Source organism: Pteropus vampyrus, unplaced genomic scaffold (assembly GCF_000151845.1).
Source record: "Pteropus vampyrus isolate Shadow unplaced genomic scaffold, Pvam_2.0 Scaffold607, whole genome shotgun sequence".
Classification (NCBI taxonomy): Eukaryota; Metazoa; Chordata; class Mammalia; order Chiroptera; family Pteropodidae; genus Pteropus; species Pteropus vampyrus.
Window position 1 is genome coordinate 815,849 of NW_011889388.1, and position 13,548 is coordinate 829,396.

Here is a 13,548-nt window from a genome sequence, read left to right on the forward strand (position 1 = left end):
GGAGTGAGCTCTGTTGGCTGAATGACCCAGCCTGAGGCTAAATGCTGAAAGTACAGCTTCCCTTCAGGAAGAAGTAGGCATCTGTAGCAGATATTTATTCATTTTGACACAGGTGCTATTTGAGTCTCTTTCCCCAATTAAACTTTGAAGTTCTCTTAGTCATGGATATCACTTTGTCATAACAAACATACAATTAAGTTGCTATATGTCAACACATAGCAATAGAATTTTTTTTTTTTTAGGCAAGGCAACCCTTGGTTGACCTCACAGATTGCAAGAACCTTGTCATCTTACAATCTTTTATTTTTTTTATTTTTTACACCTACAGCACCTGGTCTTCTTAAGTGGTCTCCCATCCAAGTACTAACCAGGCCCGACCCTGCTTAGCCTACAAGATCAGATGGGATCAGGCTTGCTCAGGGTAGCATGGCCATAGACAACATTGGCTTGTAATATAAAAAAGAATCATTCATACTGGTAATTCTGGAAGAAAAAAAGACCCCAAAAATTCTCCATGCTACTGGTTCAAGTTCTTTTTTTATTTTTGAGCACTTTTTCTTTTTGAATAAGATGTTTGAATTGCCATCTTTCAAAGGAAATAAGTTTGAATCATTAAAAAATTCTTCCCAAATAGCACGTCTATGCTGTGCCTAGGTGGTCGCCTCCCACCGCACACACACACAAGCTCCTCATCCACTCAACTAGAAGGCTTGACCAAGGTCTCACCCCTGGTTCAAGGGACTCGTAAAATTCTGTCCTCACCTAGAAAGGGTTCTGACAGAAAGTTACAGAATCCCCCCCACTATGTACACTCACATAGAACAAGAATCCCTTTCTTTTTGCTAATACTTCCCCACCCCCACACCCCAGCCCTTTGCTTGGGTTCCAGGAGAGGTGAGAGGTGGAGCCATTCTATAAAGCTGCCAAATGGTCCAAGCAGGGAACTGAATAAGAAAACAAGTCCTGGTGATAACTCAAGATTGGAGGAAGATGTGCTCAGGTGAGAGAGGGCATTTTATAAAAGTTTGTGAAATGACTGATAAACCAAGGCAGCATTTAAACCAACAAATGAAAAGCAGGTCTTCTGAATAAAGTTTGGTCCTAGAGAAAGAAAGATAGGGAAGCAGACATACAACATGGCCATGCCTAGGCTGAAGTCTAGGTCGGAACAGTGTAGTAAAGACGTGTCAGTGTTATTGGATTGTGGGAAGTGGGATACATAAAGAGGAGAAGCCTTGAACAGAGGAGTTTGTAGAATTAGTGTTTCTGCTTCTGTGCTGCTGGATTACCTCTAGAATAACCTAAATATCAGGTTTTTATATTCTCCTTATAGTTTCCCCCACTCCTGAAACAACATAAACACACATGTGCAGACACAGTAATTGTTCTAAGCATTGGAGAGTCACACACAAATAGCTGAAAGCTCTTTAGAGGTGGAAATTAAGGGAGCTTTCTCTACCAGCCATTAGACCAACACTTTGTGGGCAATAAATTGCTTTTGGTCACTTCAGTTCTCCTGAGAGTATTATACTCTTCACTCCCTCTCACCTTTTACCTTGGTAGGGAATCCAACTTACACCATCAGGAACCAGAGCTCCAGACTGTACCTCCTTCTCATTTCCCCACCTCATTCTAGTCAGCTAGGGCTTCTACAATATATACCACACACTGGAGGTCCTTGCAGTTCTGGGAAGAAGAAGTTCAAATCAGGTTGTCAACAGGCAGGGATGGTTTCTTCTGAGGCCTCTCTCCCTGGCTTATAGTCTTTTTCCTGTGTCCTCATGTTTTTTTTTTTTTTTCCTCTGCATGTCTGTGTCCTAATCTCTTATCGCCTCTTGGATTTAAGCCCACCCACATGAACCCATTTTACCTTCATTACCTCTTTAAGGGTCTTATCTGTAAATATAGTTACATTCTGAGGTACTGGGGATTAAAAATTCAGCATATGAATTTGAGGTGGAGAACATACTTTTTCACATTACACCCCCTGTCCTCTCTCCTATTCTGCTCCCATGTCTACCCCCACTCCTCTGTCTAAGCTCTAAAGTTGGAGTGCTAGGGCTCACTCTGTATATTTATTCCTTCAGTGAATTACTCTACTTCATGGCTTTAATTCCAATTTTAGCCCATGTTATTTGCTGCGTGTGTTGGGGAGGGGACTGTGGCTCTGTACTGAGAGGGAGGCTTGGAAAGGGCAGGTCAAAAAGGGAAGGAGGGATAACTATGGCCAAGGTAGAGGTCCAGGAGCGGGAGCACATTTGCTGCCACTCCTTTCCCTGGACCTGTACTTGGGAACCCTCTTTTAAAAGATCAACAACCAGAAGTAAAATTGGCTTGATAAAAAAATGACAGTAAGCTAGAACTGTATTGCCATATTACTTGGCTGCCAGCAGCCATACTCTGGGCACACCCAATACCTTCAGTGGGAACCTGCAAGGACAACTGTACAAGGGAGAAGAGTGTGATGTACTCAATGTGCACTATTATATGTTAATAAGTTTTTACAGACAAAAGCAAAAAGAGAGGTGACTGCCTTGCACAGTCATTTCAAATGGTGTCACAGCATCAAGTCCACCATCCTCATCCTTCAGTAATGTCAAAATGCCAGTCCAGTCAGCCATTGACTGTCAGGAGAATTCCAGACATGGCCTGCTGCTAACAGAGAGGCTGCAAACCTTCACAGACCTCAGATTCAGTAAGCTTCTGACCCTGAAGTTTGTATAGGACTCCATCCAAGACTTAAAGCTTGCTGATGGCTATTCTTTTTACCTTCAGGTGTATTCCCTTCAGATGCACAGTATGAGCTCTGTCTATTGGGGGAAAATCTTATTTATTTTTTGATACCACTGGAAACTTACAACAGTGCCCTAGCCCTCTTGGCTGAGTTCATAGTGGATAAGCCTGAGTGCAAAGACTTGTGGGAAAGGGGCTATGTGCTTTGGAGGAACTGCTAAAGCTGCCCTATAAAACTCCTGGTGCTGAGACTGGCCTGGAAAATTAATTGCCTTCATAAGAGCCCAAGGCAAAATGAGCCACTGCTGGGAATTCTTCAGAGTTTTCCACAAGATAAGTTTCAGAGATCTCCTGGATGCCAGCTGTTCTGTTTGCATGCCCTATGATGAAATATCCTTCACAGAATCCCAATCGTCTGAGTGCTTGAACACTCATTACTGCAATAAAAGAAGTCTAATCGCTGAGAGACAACTTTATCATAAAAGTCTTTGTTCATTTGAGCCGATAACTACCATGCATTTATGTGTTTGTGTGTACAGTGTTTGTATGTTTTGTGTGTGTGTGTTTGGATGTACAGTTAATAGGTATCAAAATATGAAATGTTCATGCCTTTTGAACAACAACTTCACTTTTAGAACACTGTCCTTTAGAAATACCTATACAAGTATATTATCAGGGTAGGGGAGAATTCCTCCTTCTTGAGTTTATATGGCTGGACTAGTAATAAAATTGACAAGACCAGATTAACAGGAGAAAAAACAATTTATTATGTGTGCATGGAGATCATAAATAATGTTCTCAGAAATAATGAACCAGCCAACTTTTTATACTTTTAGACAAAGAAACAATACATTTTTGAAGAAATGACAGGACAAAGACACTTAGATTTGGGTGTTCATTGGTGAAGAATCTAAACAAAATTTAGACTTGGGTAGTAAATTAGTAAAGGAGTACTAAGTAAGCTTTTTGGTTCTGTATTCCTTAACTTTAGCAATGAGGGTATCTCTTTCAATCCCCTGGAGCAAGTAAGGAAGCTTTCACAGAGGAAGTTTATTTCTTGTATTCAGAGAGACAACAAACAGACAATGCACCCTTCTTACAAGAACTGCTTGTCAAGTGACTTAATTCAAAGTAATAAATATGTCATTGTAGGATATTTTGGGACAGTCTACCTCGATCATAAAACAAAAGTATTTTAAGATGTTCACTGAGTAATTGTAATAATGCTTTCCCTAGCACTGGGGCTGTTCAAACAATATTCAAGTGACCATTTAACAAGAGTGCTATGGAGATTCCTGCATCAGCCAGCAGATTGGATGTGATGGTCCTGAGATTATTATAATTATAAGCTTTCGAGCTGCTCAACTGCATGAAGGGAGGATCCTCTGGTCTTATATTCTCTCTTGCCCTTCTTGCATATTTTTCTGTCATTGTTTCTCTTGATACAGGCCATGGAGTTCCATGAAAAAGGGGACAAACATCAACAAGCACTAGGAGTTCTACTACTGGGACAGTCCCTGAGCCATCTGGACTTTCTCCTGGTGACTCTTCAGGGAAGAGTCCCAATATGGCCCCACTGTGTTCTCCTCTTTGAAAACCTGGTGAATGGCCCCAAGCTCAGAGTGGCAGCAGCAAGTAGTCACAGGCCAGGCATGGGTGCTGCAGTGACAGCACCTCCACATCTGTCCAGACAGGGCAGGTCATACAGCAATGTCCTGTAGGGTTTGGAAAGAAGCGGAGTGAGCACAACTTCAGAGGGTGTTGATGCCACTAAGGAAGGTGTTTCCAGCATGGGTAGGGGCCTCCATCCTCTGACCTTGGTGATTGCAGAGCACTTATGGTTATTAAGGAGCAGGGACCACCACAAACCTATTGCAAACACAGCGAATGTAAATGATGGGGCCCTGTCTCGGCATTGCTGAGTAAAGGCTAAAGAGCAAATGGGAGGAAAGCCAGAGTATTTCCCAACCCAGTGCTGAAACCCAGGAGAAGAAGAGAAAAGAAATACAGATTGCCCGTAGTAGGAACATCCTAGCTGTAGGACTGTACAATAAATGGAGAACACAGTCAGAAAAATGTAGGTACCATTTACTCACAAGCTTTTTGCAGATGGACATCTACTTCCTTATTTGCCAGGTATTCCATTTGATCTAAATCATTACTCTTTCTTTTCTGGGCATCTAGGAAATTTCTCCCATCCAAAGGAGCAATCTATCGAATGTTCTGTATGAATTTAACTGAGACACAATAGCAAACAGCTATTCCCTCAACATGCTTATTGTCAGGGGAGAAAAGGAAGGCACACAAGGATATACGCCAAAGCAGTGAGGAGTAATCAACACTAGGGCTGTAGCCGGTGAGCGCTTTAGAAGTACCAGGGAGGGAAGCCAAAGGAGTAGCACATTGCTTTCTAGAGGCACTAATAGCTCAGTTAAGATCCAAATGACCAACAGAAATAAGCTTGGCAGAGAACAAGTGCTGGGCCGGGAAGAGGCTGGGAATGGACGAATGCCTGAATTCCAGGTACATAGCAGAGGAAACAGGCTCTACCTACTAACTCAGGTAGAATGGGTATAGTATGCTTGTGAAGCCAGAGCAGATTGGTGTGCTGGGAGTGAGGATATGTAACTAGAAAATCGATGGAAGACTGAAGATGACATGTTAGGAATCCTGGCAGTTTATTAAGGCAATGGAAACCTTGAAAAACTTTAAAGCTTGAAAGTAACACGATTAGATTAACACATTCTTTTTTTAGTTGTCTTAGCTGAGTGGGGTCACACAAAAAAACGATTTTCCTCCCACTACTCTAAATTCTACTGGCTGAGCTAATGATTAAATTAACATAAGACAAATTCGCAGGAGAAAATATCTAAAATATCTTATGATATACATGTGGGGGTGCCATAAGAATGTGAGATTTGAGGACACACTGAGCCTTTGAGGCTTATATGCCACTCTAGACTAAGGAGAAGGGAGGCAGGGGGTCTATGATTTCAAAGGGAAAGCAAGCAATTTAAAAGTAGATGAGAAAGAGCAAACCAATGATAATTAAATTCTTGCTGGGCCACCTAAAAAGAAGGGAAATTGAAGAAGTTCAACAAATAGGCTTTGCTAGATTTCTCTGTCTGGAATACTTAATTTATATTTTGATGCTAAGGTGATGATACCTATTTATTTTAAACTATTTATTTATTTATTTATTTATTTATTTATTTATTTATTTAACATTTTATATGTTCCCCCTCCCCCTCCCTCTTGGTAACCACTAGTCCATTGTGCATATCCATAAGTCTCTGTTTGTTGGTCCTGTTCATTTGTTGCTTATAAGTTTATATCCCACATATAAGTGACATCATGTGATTTTCGACCTTTACTGTCTGGCTTATTTTACTTAGTATGATTATTTTAAGGTCCATCCATGTTGTTGCAAATGGCGGTATTTCATCTTTTCTTATGGTTAAGTAATATTCCATTGTATATATGTACCACAGTTTCTTTAGCCAATCATGAATTGTAGGACATTTTGGTTGCTTCCATGTCCTGGCCACTGTGAATAATGCTGCTATGAACATCGACGCATAAACATCTGTTCAGATATGGGGTAAGTATTTGGGGGTAAATACCCAGTAGAGGGATTGCTGGATCATATGGTAGGTCAATTCTTAGTTTTTTGAGAAACTTCCATACTGTTTTCCATAGTGACTGTACCAATACACTGCCAGCAATGTATTAAGGTTCCTATCTCTCCACATTTTCTTCAACATTTGTTATTACTTGTCCTGTTGATTATAGCTATTCTAACAGATATGAGATGCTATCTCATTGTGGTTTTAATTTGCATTTCCCTAATAGCTAATGATGTTTAGCATCTTTTCAAATATTTGTTGGCCATTTGTATATCCTCTAGGGAGAAGTGTCTGTTCAGGCCCTCTGCCAATTTTTTGATTGGATGATTTGTTTTTTTGTTGTTATCGAGTTGTATGAGTTCTTTGTATGTTTTAGATATTAAGTCCTTATTGGAGGTGTTGCTTGCAAATATATTTTCCCATTCAGATAGTTGTCTCTTTACCTTGTTGATGGTTTCTTTTGCTGAGCAGAAACTTTTTAGTTTGAGGTAGTCTCATTCATCTATTTTTGCTTTTACTTCCCTTGCCTTTGAGGTCAAATTCATAAAATCCTCTTTAAGTGCAAGGTCCTTGAGTTTCGTTCCTATGTTTTCTTCTATGCATTTTATTGTTTCAGGTCTTATATTCAGGTCCTTAATTTATTTTGAGTTAATTTTTGTATGTGGTGATAGAAAACAGTAGTTTCATTCTTTTGCAGATGGCTTTCCAGTTTTTCCAGCACCATTTATTGAAGAGGCTTTCCTTTCTCCACTGTATGTTTTTGGCTTCCTTTTAAAAAATTATTTGCCCATATAAATATGGGTTTATTTCTGGACTCTTGATTCTGTTCTACTGGTCCGTGCATCTGTTTTTCTGCCAATACCATGCCGTTTTGATAACTGTCGCTTTGAAGTATAATTTGAAGTCGGACAGAGTGATGCCTCCAGCCTCATTCTTTTTTCTCAGGATGGCTTTGGCAATTCAGAGTCTTTTGTGCTTCCATACAAATCTGATGATTTTTTGTTCTATTTCTTTTAAAAACCGATGGGATTTTGATGGGGATTGTATTAAATCTGTATGATGCTTTAGATAATAAGGTCATTTTAACTATGCTGATTCTTCCAATCCAAGAACATGGAATATCTTTTCATTTCTTTGTATCTTCTCTGATTTCTTTTAATAGGGCCTTGTAGTTTTCATTATATAGGTACTTCACATGTTTTGTTAGATTTATTCCTAGGTATTTTATTCCTTTTGGTGCAATTGCAAAAGTAATTATTTTTTCCAATTCATGGACATAATGACACTTCATTATTAGAGTATAGGAATGCTATGGGTTTTTGAACATTGATTTTGTATCCAGAGACTTTACTGTATTTGCTTATTGTTTCTAGTAGTGTTCTTGTGGAGCCTTTACGGTTTTCTATATAGACAATCATGTCATCCACAAATAGTGACAGTCTGACTTCTTCGTTTCCTATTAGGATGCCTTTTATATCTTTCTCTTGCCTGATTGCACTCACTAGGACCTCCAATGTTATATGGATAACAGTGACAATACTGGAGAGCCTTGCCTTGTTCTTGATCTTAGAGGGAAGGTTTTTAGTTTTTCACCATTAAGTATAATGTTGGCTGAGGGCTTGTCATATATGGCCTTTACTATATTAAGGCATTTTCCTTCTATACTGATTTCTTCAGGTGTTTTGATCATAAATGGATGTTATATCTTGTCAAAGTCTTTTTCTGTATCTATTGATATGATCATATGGTTCTTATTTTTTATTTATTTATGTAGTGTATCACATTAATCAATTTGCATATGTTGAACCATCCCTGTGCTTCTGGGATGAAGCCCACTTGATTGTGGTGTACAATCTTTTTAATATGTTGCTGTATTCCGTTCGCTAGTATCTTATTGAGGATTTTTGCTTCTGTGTTCAGGATTGATATTGGTCTGCAGTTTATTTTCTTGTGTTATCTTTACCAGGTTTTGGTATCAGGGTGATATTAGCCTCATAAAATGAGTTGGTAAGTATTGCCTCCTCTTCGGGTTAGGGGATGGGAGCTATGGCTCAGTCTAGGTTTTGCAACCACGGCTGGTAAAACTCAACTGTTGTTTCTCCGCTGTTTCCGCTTTTCTGCTGTCTCCGTTTCTCTGCCTTCTGCCCTGATGACTGGGTACTGCCACTGGCCGGCCACGTGGAACTCACAGCACTCTCAGGCAGGGCTGTTCAGGGAAATCGCCACCCCTTCTCCCTTCCCCCCTCCTCCTACAGGGAGTTCGGCTGTGAAAGGTAGCTTCTTTGTTTCTCCCAGTCTACCACCCAACACCCGTGGTTCTAACCTGTGGTAGCTCTTATGCACAGATCCCACGCTCAGATGTGCTGGTGTGTAGTTTGGGTGTTTTTTATTGAGTTTTAGATGTTCAGCTTATTGTTGTTTCGAGGGGAGAGATCTGAGGAAATCTCTCACTCTGCCATGTTTTATCCAATCTTCTTTATATTCCCTATTTTTAAGCAGGTTTTTCTATCTGAATTCCTTTAGGAAGGTAAATAGGGAGGTTACAGATTCATTCTGAGTCTTTTGTTTCTTAAAAACAACCAACTTAAAATCAATATTCCAAAAGTCAGTTTGGAGTAGCAAAACTTTGTTCTGCCTCAGCCATATGTTTTATTTTGTTAGGAAAAGCCCTAAATTAATGAAGGAGACCTGGGTTTACTGATGAAACCTGAGGAGAGCTTCTAGGGGTTTCCTAAGCAGGTTTGTGAAGATCTCTTTGGTTTAATTCTGTAGATGAAGTTTTCTTCCCAAGTATGTCAAAGCAATATTCTAAAACCACTGTTGTATTCCCCACGTTTGGTTCTTGCTTTAATAGCTTCAAATTTTACTCTCTTATCACTGCAGAGACCTAAAGGAAGAAAGTGACGGTGGAGGGGAGAAGAGCTCTGCATAGTAGTCAAGGCTTATACCATGGCAGAAAGCAGAAAGCAGAAAGCCAGTAGGCTCCCCAAAGCTCTTGTTATTCTCCTGTATTTTATTAACAAGGCTTATTAATAAGAATTGGTTGGGAGCAGTATTTGTCTGAAGCTGTTTTGAATTCTAGCATTCAGATATCTTCTACCAATAGGATCTGTGGCAAAGGAATTTTGCTTCTCTGTAGAGCTCATTTTTGTTTTAGAAGATGTGTTCTCAGTCAGTGGAAAGTCCCCAGCCTTCTAATGTGGTTCAGAGAGAGTCAGAGGAGCTTGGAGGGCCATGGGGCCACACCACAGAAGTAGACATGCCTCAGTAGAAGGGAAGTAACTACCTATGCCTATGCATAGGGCTCTGGGTTTTATACTTCAAGGTCTATGAGGTTGTTCTGAAAGGCCTGTAGTTTTCTCCTGGCAGTAGAATTCTGGAAGCAGGGCCTACCCCTAGCTGATGTGTTAGAAGAAGTGCTATAACCCCCCTTTCTGCCAGCACTCCACCAGACTGCACCTGTGTGTCTGGCACCACACTATCTGAAAATGAAGGAGATCTAAGCTATGGGAATGTAGCAGGGCCCTTCCACCAGCAATGGGGAGAGGGAAAAGAAACCAAACAATTTCAACTACTTATTAAATACTAGACACTGCGCTGATGCTCTAATATTTATCATAATGAATACTCACAGCACATCTGTGGTGCAGCATATAAAACCTTTTATTATTAACAATTTTTCTATTTAATAGATAAGATAGTCTTGCTTTAATAGATAAGAACATTGGAATTCCTGCCTGATCCTCACTTCAAGGACTTAATGACTCTGACAGAAGTTCTGGCCTGATTTCTGTTCCTAATTAATTTTCTTATTTACTAGGACTTTGACTAGAATATCCAGATAAAATACAAGTCTTCCAATTAAATTTAAATTTCAAATGTGAAACAAAGATTTGAACTACATCGTAATGTCAGGAGGAGGCAAGAGAACTAAATGTTAAATCGGTCTATATCCAGAGTCTGCAATATGTTGCTGCCAGACCATGGGAAATCTTCAGAACCGAGGAAGATTTCTGCTGGGATTACTAACAAACCATTTACCTATACAGTGAAGGGAAAATCGGAAAACAGAGTCTTTAAGTCGTACCCTACACAAAATAAACACAATCATTTATTCATGGCGAACCTATGGATCAAAGTCTGGCAATTACCAGCAGGCCTTTCATGCTACACACTCTTACCTTTTACACCCATACCAACAAAGGAAAATGGGTAAACAAAGTCTTTAAATCGTAATTCATAGAAACTAAGAGTGACGTATAAACTGAATTGCCTGGACACACAGGGCTTTTTTGTCTTTGCTTTCATGTCTTTGTTTTTAATGTCTTGATCTTTTTATTGATTATTCTCATTGTCATTTCTCTCTGTCTCTCTGGACTCTCTCCTTGTCTCTGAGAGGAGACCATATTGTGTCTACAGAGCATTACTCCTTCTCTAATAAACTTTCTTTTGGACTCTAACTCTGCATATGCTTAAATTCTTTCCTGTGCTCAGTCAAGAACTCTCTCTTTTGGTGCAGAGCCACCACAGAGAATTTGCCCTGTCTTTCATCAATAGCTGAAAGTCTTCTTCTTCTGCTGCTGCTGCTTCTTCTTCTTCTTCTTCTTCTTCTTCTTCTTCTTCTTCTTATTATTATTATTATTATTATTATTATTATTATAGAAAATGTTTATTAAGTCATTGCTAGCCAAAAAGAAAAAGAAAAAAAAAAAACCCCGAAACAGGCTCTGAGTCATAAAGTCTAAATCACCAGTATCAGTAAGATGGAAAAGGCAAACATATGTGCCCTCATAGAGTTTGCAAACATTTTTATACATCCAGTAAGAGAGGAGAAAGACATAAGACATTCCAAAAGAATTTACATTAGCTATAGATAAACGGGATGGGAGAAGATGCAGCAAGGCCAGCTCTGAGATAGGTGCAAGTCAGTAAGGAAAGAGTGTCTCCTCTTGTGGGCTAGTTGTGGAAAATTTCTGTGTAAATAAGAAGTGAAGGCTTCTGGATTTGATGGCTCCTGGCTATTCTCTCTTTTGAATAATCAAGGAAATAGCCCCCTGAAAGTTAATCTGAAATTTCGACAGACTTAGAAGTAATGTGAGGGGTCTTTTGCCAGCTGGCCCACAGCTATTAACAAGCTAACTGTTGGGTCTCTTTCACTCTCCAACCATCGTAATTTAATTTAGTAGATATCTCGGATATTTTTCTGTCACAAACAATTTTTTAAGTATGTTAGTTTTCTATTGCTACTATACCTAATTACTATAGACATAATGGCTTAAAGCAGCACAACATTTATTATCCTACAGTTCTGGAAGTCAAAAGTCTAAAATGGGTCTCTTTGGGCTAATATCAAGGTTTCAGTAAGATTGCATTTTTTCTGTAGGCCCTAGTGATATAGAAAAGCATGAGTTTTCCCCAAATAACCTATTTCCTAGAGGCAACTGGGAGGCCAGATCTTTGAGTAATAGCACTCACCTGTATCTCCTGCACTTGCAACTCTCTACAGCTTAACTGTTTTCCTGTTTTCATTTCACAGTATGGGTAAGAATTAAAAGTATGGATAAGCTGTTGTTAGTAATATCAGCAGGAATCTTTGTTTCATAGGCTCTTTGTGGTCTGGCCTTATGGCTGATCAACCAGGTTTCATGTATAATAGCACATAGTAGGCTCTGAATTCTACTTGTTTAATATTTAGTTAATCTGTGTAGTTGTCATATCTCTTTCCTATATTAAAAAGAACACTGAGATACAGGCACCACTCAGTGTTTGAAGTTTTATACACAGCATGGCCCAGCAAGAGCAACGATGCTTGGGTTGGGGTGGCCATAAGGGCTAGGCTTCATCCTCTAGTATAGAGTTTGTAATTTTAGCTGCCAGTTGTATAATTCAGTCTGACCATGAAGGACTGGGAAAAGGAGCTCCAATGTCCAAGAGCAGGAAAAAAATGAACAGCCTAGCTCAACAAGACAGAGAGGAATTAGCCTTTACTTTTTTTTTCTTTCCAGGCCCTCAACAGATTGGATGTTATCTGCCCCATTAATGAAGATGAACTTCTTTATTCAGTCTACTAATTTAAATGCTGATTTCTTGCAGAAACCCTCTCTCAGATGCACCCAGAAATATGCAGATGGTCCTTAAGGCTAGACATCAGGGTGCAGCCCCTTGCTCTCTGAATCTGAGCAGAGACCCTATTTCCACACATCTTTAAAAGCTCAGAACTATTTAATTTGATGTAGGCTAGGAAATAAGGCAACCAAGATGAAATTACATTGAAAACAAGTACGCGTTTTCTTGAGGAGGAATAAAGATATATTTTTTGACTGGTGAATAAAATACATGAAATACAGCTTATAGATTTTATAATGTTGTTTCTACTTAAAGAATTATTTATTTATTATTTATTTATTTCTTTATTTGCTACCATTCTTATTTTCGATGTTTCCTAGAGAGCTGAGCAAATCATGTGGCATTCGAATAAGTATGACATTGTTTCCCATTTGGGCCACAGCCTGACAACTCTCCAAAAGACCATTAGAAAAACTTCTGATTGAGTAAGGCTAAGTATATTAAACTACTGTAGTACAGACATAATCGTCAATTACCTTGACATAATTCTAGTAGCATCTCTAAAGAGAGACCCTGGGAATGATAATTAGAGAGTTTTACGGCACAAGAGAGATCACTTTAAAGCAAGCCTTGAAAGAAAAGAAACTAGTAAGGCCTGAAATGAATTTTTGCATAACAGATTTGGATCAGCGATCATAAATAGGTGAGGGTCTTGAAGTGAGTATTAATGCATTAAGCAGTTAGTTTTGATAAGTAGGCTATTTTACAAGGTTTTCAGTCTTATCTTCCAGGAGCAAGTACTTTTCAAAGCTAAGCAGCTAAGTTATATTTGCTTAGTCAGAAGTTTAGCACAGGAAATGAGAAGGCTTTGACTAACAGTTCTCAGATACCATATCTGACTTTTGGGACAATTAAAATTAAATAGTAAGTATGAATGCTTTGGAAAGTGAATGCATTCTTTCAAGTAATACACCTGTACCATTGAGAGCCCTTCACATTTAACCTGTGGGTTAGATAAGAGTCATATTCTATACTACAGTCATAGGTCACTTAACGACAGGGATACATTCAGAGAAATGTGTCATTAGGGGATTCTGTTGCTGTGCAAACATCATAGAGTATA

At 39.2% G+C, this 13,548-nt stretch overlaps 1 pseudogene; it reads right to left on the minus strand.

Annotated features, from left to right (window-relative positions):
* Window positions 1-319: 319 nt before the first annotated feature.
* Window positions 320-438, minus strand: LOC111733664 (annotated as a pseudogene).
* Window positions 439-13,548: the final 13,110 nt, after the last annotated feature.